Genomic DNA, 8,023 nt, shown 5'->3' on the forward strand with positions numbered 1-8,023 from the left:
TAATTCACTTTTTAAATCTTGATGCTTTGCTAATATCTTACAAATAGCTGCTTCCAAGTGCTTCACTTAGAAGCACTGTGATGGGAATTCTGCAAGCTTGGAAATTCTATTAAATATGGAAGGTTCATGTCAAGAAGTAGTAGAGAAAACTTGCACAGGATAGATACTTAGTGGCCAAGTGTTTCAAGGACACTTGCAGATCTAGGAGGGAGAAATTCTGGGATGCTGGTCTAAAGATGAAGTAAATCGAGCGATTGCTACAGTATTAAAAAGGGTATAAATCATTTATGCAATTCTTGCACTTAAGTACATGAACTGTAAAAACAGCAACATTTTTTGTTGTGTCTAAGGATGCTTTTAGGCTAGTGGCTCTGATAAGCTGCTTAAAACATGTACTGCACAGATACGATAAAGTCTTTCTCAGGTGTCACAGGAATGCTCCTACAAGCATGGTAGTCAGGTAGCACTTGTTCAGAAATGTTTGCAGTATTGTCTACAGGAGTCTGGCCCCAAATTTTCTGTGGTTACATGAAAATAATTTGACTGTGCTGAGTGCTCAGTAAATAACTAAATTAAATAGTGGGTGTTCCTGAAATCGGATGTTGGAAATGACCCTCCAAAATCTGCCATATAATCCATCTAGTGATATTTTGTATTCTGAAAATCCAGCATTAGTTGGCTAAGGTGATGAATTTTGAACACTCTTTTTGCTCATGGACTTCTGAAGTAGTAGAGCTGTTGCAAAGTGCACTGGAATTGCAAGCATTATGCATACAACAGAAGAGCCATTTCTATACCAGTGGTCTCAATACCCTTCCTGTAGTTGTGCTTTTTGATGGTGGTGCCTCATCCTTCCAACCTACTGTCCTGGCATGCAAGGCCATGTTTCCGGCATAGGAGCTTGATAGCGTATCTTATACTGCATCAGTCTTTGATCCGGACCGTTCTTGCCCCTTTGCTGCAGAAGGTTTGTGGGAGTGGACACAACCTCTTTGCAGATTGGTTGGAACCAGACAGTTTTCCACCACTGCTTTGATAAGAAAAGTGATGCTGGCTCCTGTCCTTCCCTCGCTTTACTCAGTATAGTGTTTCCTTGGGGAACGACCAAAGAAGTTAACTTCCAGTATGTAGTATGCACATCACCAAGTACCAAAGCAAGCTAAAGATAACCTGTGTCGGGAGGACATTAGGCTCCAGGCTGGCTGAATGAACCTCTCTGAATCAGATGTGAGAATGAGCAATTTTGTTATTAAAATTATCTCATTATACAGCATATGACGATTTTTTTTTTCCCATTTCTCCTACCTTGTGTCTGAGCCTCAGGTGAGCATAGGCACTGACCTCACTGCTCCCGTTTGAAACAGCCTGTCTGTGCTTCAGCATCTTGCCCTCAAGTGATTTTTCAAAATGGGCTTAGCCGAAGATGAGTGTTTACTGTCACACTCTGTAGCGTTGTGGGAAAGATTCATTGTAGCTGACTGACAGCTCTGACATCCTATTTCTGAGTCTCTGTATGGCTATGAACTGTTAGAGAGATCTAGACTGCTGGAGACAGTATTGCCGCAACGTTGTTTGGAGAGGTCACAGGCTTTCTCTGTGAAGGAGCCTCTGTGCAGGGAGTCTCTCACATAATGCAGCGCTTTGCATGGAGCCGCATCGGGTGTGTTTCAGAAGCAGGGAGGACCTGGAGATAGGTGGAGTGGCCACACTGTGATTGCTTTCTGCTTCTCAGCACTCCTCAAAAGCTGACTGCAAGGCAGAGCAGTAGAGGCTGCTCTGGCTTTGCCTGGGAGGTGGTCAGTGCCATCCTGCGCTCAGAGGTCCTGATCCCTAGGCATGCGTGCATCATGGTGGTCATCTGGCACAACATCCTACAGGATGTGGGAAAGAGCAGTATTGGGGGATGTGAGCAGCTGAGGAACTAGGGCTAACCTTCAGTCCAGGCACTGCTCATAACCCCAGACACCACAGCATCAAGATCACTCAAACAGCACAAGTGCAACAGTGACGCAGACTTGCTTCCCTTCCCTTTTTTCCTTCTCCAAGCGTAGGAACGGCTTAGCTGCCCCTCAGGGCCTTACAGAACCACCAAGTGCTGACCATCTGTTTTACTTGCAGCACATTTTATTATTATTTTTGCTGCCAGCCATGTATTTTTCCCCATTTTTTTTTCTCCATTTGCATTGTGTATTGTAGACAGAAATCACAAACATAAACTTTTCATAGAATCATATAATCATAGAATAGTTAGGGTTGGAAAGGACCTGAAGATCATCTAGTTCCAACCCTCCTGCCATGGGCAGGGACACCTCACACTAAACCATCCCACACAAGGCTTCATCCAACCTGGCCTTGAACACTGCCAGGGATGGAGCACTCACAACCTCCCTGGGCAACCGATTCCAGTGTCTCACCACCCTAACAGGAAAGAATTTCCTCCTTATATCCAGTCTAAACTTCCCCTGTTTAAGTTTTAACCCATTACCCCTTGTCCTGTCACTACAGTCCCTGATGAAGAGTCTCTCCGCAGCATCCCTATAGGCCCCCTTCAGATACTGGAAGGCTGCTATGAGGTCTCCACGCAGCCTTCTCTTCTCCAGGCTGAACAGCCCCAACTTCCTCAGCCTGTCTTCATACGGGAGGTGCTCCAGTCCCCTGATCATCCTCGTGGCCCTCCTCTGGACTTGTTCCAGCAGTTCCATGTCCTTTTTATGTTGAGGACACCAGAACTGCACACAATACTCCAGGTGAGGTCTCACAGAGCAGAGTAGAGGGGCAGGATCACCTCCTTCGACCTGTTGGTCACGCTCCTTTTGATGCAGCCCAGGATACGGTTGGCTTTCTGGGCTGCAAGCGCACGCTGCCGGCTCATGTTCATTTTCTCATTGACCAGCACCCCCAAGTCCTTCTCTGCAGGGCTGCTCTGAATCTCTTCTCTGCCCAACCTGTAGCTGTGCCTGGGATTGCTCCGACCCAGGTGTAGAACCTTGCACTTGTCGTGGTTGAACTTCATAAGGTTGGCATCAGCCCACCTCACAAGCGTGTCAAGGTCCCTCTGGATGGCATCCCTTCCCTCCAGCGTATCAACCAGACCACACAGCTTGGTGTCATCAGCAAACTTGCTGAGGGCGCACTCAATCCCACTGTCCCTGTCAGCGACAAAGATGTTAAACAAGACCGGACCCAACACCGACCCTGAGGGACACCACTCGTTACCGGTCTCCAGCCAGACATCGAGCCATTGACCACAACTCTTTGTGTGCGGCCATCCAGCCAGTTCTTTATCCACCGAGTGGTCCATCCATCAAATTGATGTCTCTCCAATTTAGAGAGAAGGATGTCGTGTGGGACAGTGTCAAACGCTTTGCACAAGTCCAGGTAGATAACATCAACTGCCTTACCCTTATCCATCAATTCTGTAGGCCCATCATGGAAGGCCACCAAATTGGTCAGGCAATTTTAGTTAAATGATATAAAAAACCCAAATCAAAGTCCAATTTTTTCTCAAATGTGCTATAAAACTGTCTACATTTATTGCAGGGATCACTGACACATACGTAGTTTGCTCCTGAGTGAGCTCTTTTGTAAAGGCAGGTACTTCAATCACCTGAGAATCATACTGAATGGAATGTCTGCTCTGTGCTTTAGGACAGGGTGTATGTACTGGCTGTCAGGAGACTTTTGAGCAGAATGGCAGAGCATACACAAGAATTATGTATAGAAACCCCCAAATTTTAAAGGCTGTGAAGCAGAGCAGGCGGTACCCTTGGCTGGCATCTCCAGCAAGGCCCTTCTGCCTTTTGCTATGACACAGTCTGGTCTATGGCACTCACGCTGTGATCCTGCAAGGGACTGCTTCCAAACTGCCTGGTTCAGGCCACATCGTAGCTTAAAAATAACCTGAGGGTCCTTCTGGATAACAAGCTTAGTATGAATGAACAGCGTGCTGCTGCAGCAAAGAAAGTCAACAGGATGCTGCATGACATCAAGGGCATCTCTAGCAGAAATAAAGATGTCATTATTCCACTCTCTGCTTGTCAGGCCACACCTGGAATACTGTGCCCAGTTTTGGTTCCCACTGTACAAAAAAGGTACGGACTGGCTGGAGAGGGTCCAGAGAAGGGCCACAGAGATGACTCAAGGACTGGGAAGCCTCCAGTATGAGTAAAGGCTGAGAGAACAGGGTTGGTTCATACTAGGGAACAGAAGACTCAGGGGAGACCTCATCACCATGTTCCAGCATTTAAAGGGTGGCTACAGAGAAGGTAGATTCCCTTTTTATAAGGAGTCACATGGAAAAGACAAGGGGTGATGGGTAAAAGTTACTCCTGGGGAGATTCCAGTTGGAGACAAGAGGAAAACTGTTCACAGTGAGAACAATCAACCACTGGAGTAATCTCTGCATAGAAGTGGTGGTTCCCTAACACTGGGTACTTTTAAGATTCAGCAGGACAGGGTGCTGGGCCATCTTGTATAGACCATGCTTTTGTCAGGAAAAGTTGGACCAGATGATCCTTGAGATCCCTTCCAACCTCGTGTTCTATGCTTATGTAAGGACAGTGGGATATGGGTGAAGGGCTGATTTCTAGCTATTACTTTTGCGTACCATGGTTTCCAGACCAGTCCATGCCTTGGAGTCAGTATGTGTCAGTCCATAGAATACATCTATGCAGCACTTCTTCCTATGGGTTTGTCTTACTCAAATGCCTTCAAAGAGCAGGACACATTTATACTTTTGCCTTCAAAGATCCTGGGGTACACTGACAGGAGCCATGGTATCTCTGCATTATATTTTTGTGCTTGGGACACAGGACACTAACACACTCTCTTATGTGGAGTGCCTACAATCCTGTCCAAGAGCCAGAGGTCATCAGCACGGAGTGATGCAGGACAACGTACTGAAAGCAAAGAAGTGTGAGGAGAGCTGTCCTTGCATCTTCGTCACTTATGGAGAAGGATGGTTTTAAGATCTGTGGGGCAATGAATGAGAACAATATCATGTGTCACCTTCTCTTGCAACTCAGGCAAGCGACCTCACACTTGCCATTCTGGCTTCAACCCTTGTCAGGAGCTGTTTGCAGTGCTGGCAGGATCCAGTGTATTTCACATGGCTTGGCTTGTGGTATACCAGCAGACACATTACTTTTACCAGCCCCCAGTTCTGCTAGAACTATTGATCTGCCTCATGGCATGGCCTGCAGCACTTTTGCCCTCTCCCAGAACGTGACCGTTATGCTGGAAAGGTCATTACATGAGCATCTTGCAGCTATACCTACCATGGAATAATGTGAAGACTGGGCAGGCAACAAATGCTGTTTTAATAGCGCTGTTCTGTCACAGCAATCTCAGGATGGATGAACAGGAGCAAAGCAGCTGACCCATGACATAAACTGATGATTATGGATGTTCTCAGCCTGAACATAGAGCACTTCTTCATCTGTTTTGCTTTGGTCAGCATGGTCAGTTGAGTTAGAAAGGACTTTTCAAGAGCTATCCATGCAATATGAGCATTTGAAAGCTGAGTGTCCAAATGTTCCTTAGAAAGTAGACTTTCCATGGAGAAAGAGTCTCTTAAATCAGCTTCGGGGTGTGGATAAGTGAGGTGTGAGGTAGGTCCAAGGCAGCAGGCAGAATGTTTGAGGTGAAGCAGTGTCTTGTGCTGATTCCCATCTCCCAAGTTCCTCTAAAAAGGGGCATAAAGCCATTCCTGATGACCCAAACTGTTCTGCCCTCTTTTTCTGATACGGTCTGAAGTAGCATTTCTGCGGGGGCTGGTCATGGTCATGGTCTTTGGAGCCACTGCCCAGCATGTCAGCAGCTTTGGCTTGAAGGAGAACAGTGGCTCTGGCAAATGCTGCCTCTCTTGCCTTTCCAGGTGTGGATGCCAAGCTGGTCTCTGCTGGTTGGAGAGGAAGGGAAGAAAACTCATGCCACCACAGCCATATGGCAGCTAAGAGGACAGGGGCCAGCTGGCCCTCCAAGGCTCAATGCTTTGCCAAGCCTGAATGATTTTCAAGCCATCAAAGCTTTTTCAAGCCTTGATGTCTTGAAAAGGCAAAAGAAAAGGAGATGTGCAGCTCACAGCAGCCATCTCTGCTCTTCACTTGGGACGAGGGGAGCAGGACAAAGAAGCCCCCATGTATATTTCACTCTGGCCCCATGGAAAGCTGGATGTCAGGCACTCTGTGGCATGGTCTGGTTGTTCTCCTTGCAGGCACCTGTTGCTGCATGGGAGTGCACTTGGGGTGATGGAAGAAGGGGCTGGGATCACTGCTTGTGCCCAAGAGATTTTGGAGAAGCACTGCTTTTAAGAGAGGGTCCAGGCAGTTCTGGCCATGAAGTGACACATGCTCTGCCCTGCTGCTGCTGGGTGAGACTGGTGGCCTTGGCCCCTCTGGAGGGGGCTGTGTCTGCTTCAGCATTTGAATTTGCTTTGAGAAAACCATTGAGAAGGGTTGGCCCCCTCTGTGTAGGTTTTCTCAGTGTGGATAATGTATGGGGCCTTGGAGCAGCTCAGGTATTTCTGGTCATCTAAGCCCTTAATTGAGGACTGGGTGATTCTGCTTTTCATGGGCTTTTCACCTGGTGTCCAGCACATCCTCGGAAGGGGTCAAAGCTCTGCACTCAGGAGTTGTAGAAAGAGGGAGGTGATTTCTCTGTCATGTCTGTAAACCTAATCCTTGCTGGTGACAACTCATCCCTGGGGCCCACAGATAGGCATTTACAAAATGCTTCTGTTTTATGACTGAGTGGACCAGATTGCACCTAGCGCATATAATTTTGCAAAATGGTCCCCAAGGAGAGTAGCTCATCTGCCTTCCAGTTTCATGAATTGAAGCACTATGATACCTCCATGTAGGCAGTGCACTTTTTCAGGAACAAGGTACTTACAGATTAGTGCACTTACAGTAAGTGGGTTTGTTAAGCCGCGTTGCCTGACTCTTTGCTCATTGTTACCTATAGATTGCATGGCAACTGTTCTCACTGAGGTAGAAAAGAGTCAATACATTTCCCTAATTCATGCTCCAGTGTAAAAGCAGGCATATGCGCTGCTGGTGTTTAAAGTTATTTACCGATTAAAGGACAAGGAGTGCAAGTTTGCAGCATGACACTTGATTTGGAGACTGATGTATTGGACCAAGAACCTTGTTACAGAGATTCAAGAGTAGAAGACCTTCCATGTTTTGAACCAGATTGTCCCTCCAATGCTGACAATATTGCAAGTAATTCCTAAACAAGGTTGTCCCCCTCATACGCTATGGACAGGTTGTCCTCCAGTCTGAAACAGAAACCAGAGTGCATGCCAAGGCAGTCAGGACCATTTCTGCAGCATCTTGTACCTTCCTCATCTATCATTTTCTCCCCCAAGTTTATGACAGTAGAACTTGAATAGAGTCTTTGAAAACACTCATATAGCTGTGTTTCGGTTTTAGCAGACGCGGTGAAGTCTGGTTGAGAGATACTGTGTGTCAGCTTTTCTTCCCCATTTTACTTGCATATGGATACAGAAATCCTAAGGATTAGTAGATTTCACATAAAGAGCTGCTTCTGTATCTAGAAATGCAACTTTCTGGCTAATAAAGAGGTGATCTGATGCCTCTACAGCTCAGAGGACAGCATAGACAGGTGCATATTACAGCATGAAATGGCAGAATGTGTATCAGTTATAGATGAAAAGGATTTCTTGACAACTGTTGGACAATACGAAAGTGTATTCTTCAAGAAAGAGCTAAAATGAGACCTTTAGGAAAGCAGTCATTCATTTTCAGTCCCTAGAGAGCGGTAAACTGGGTTTCACAGACTTACGCTTTACCATTTTTTAAAAGCCTTTAAACCAAACGCGCACACACACTAGGTTTTGATCCATGCACAACCCCAAACACAGACGCAGCTACTTTGATCTGATGTACAAGTGTACATCTGTGTACTTTACATTCAGTTGTACATGCAGATGGCTAGTTGGCTACCTTCTTATTCGAATAAGATAAAAATTGCTGACATTTTTAGAAGGATATGTCGTCAG

Source organism: Lathamus discolor, chromosome 1 (genome assembly GCF_037157495.1).
Source record: "Lathamus discolor isolate bLatDis1 chromosome 1, bLatDis1.hap1, whole genome shotgun sequence".
Taxonomy (NCBI): domain Eukaryota; kingdom Metazoa; phylum Chordata; class Aves; order Psittaciformes; family Psittacidae; genus Lathamus; species Lathamus discolor.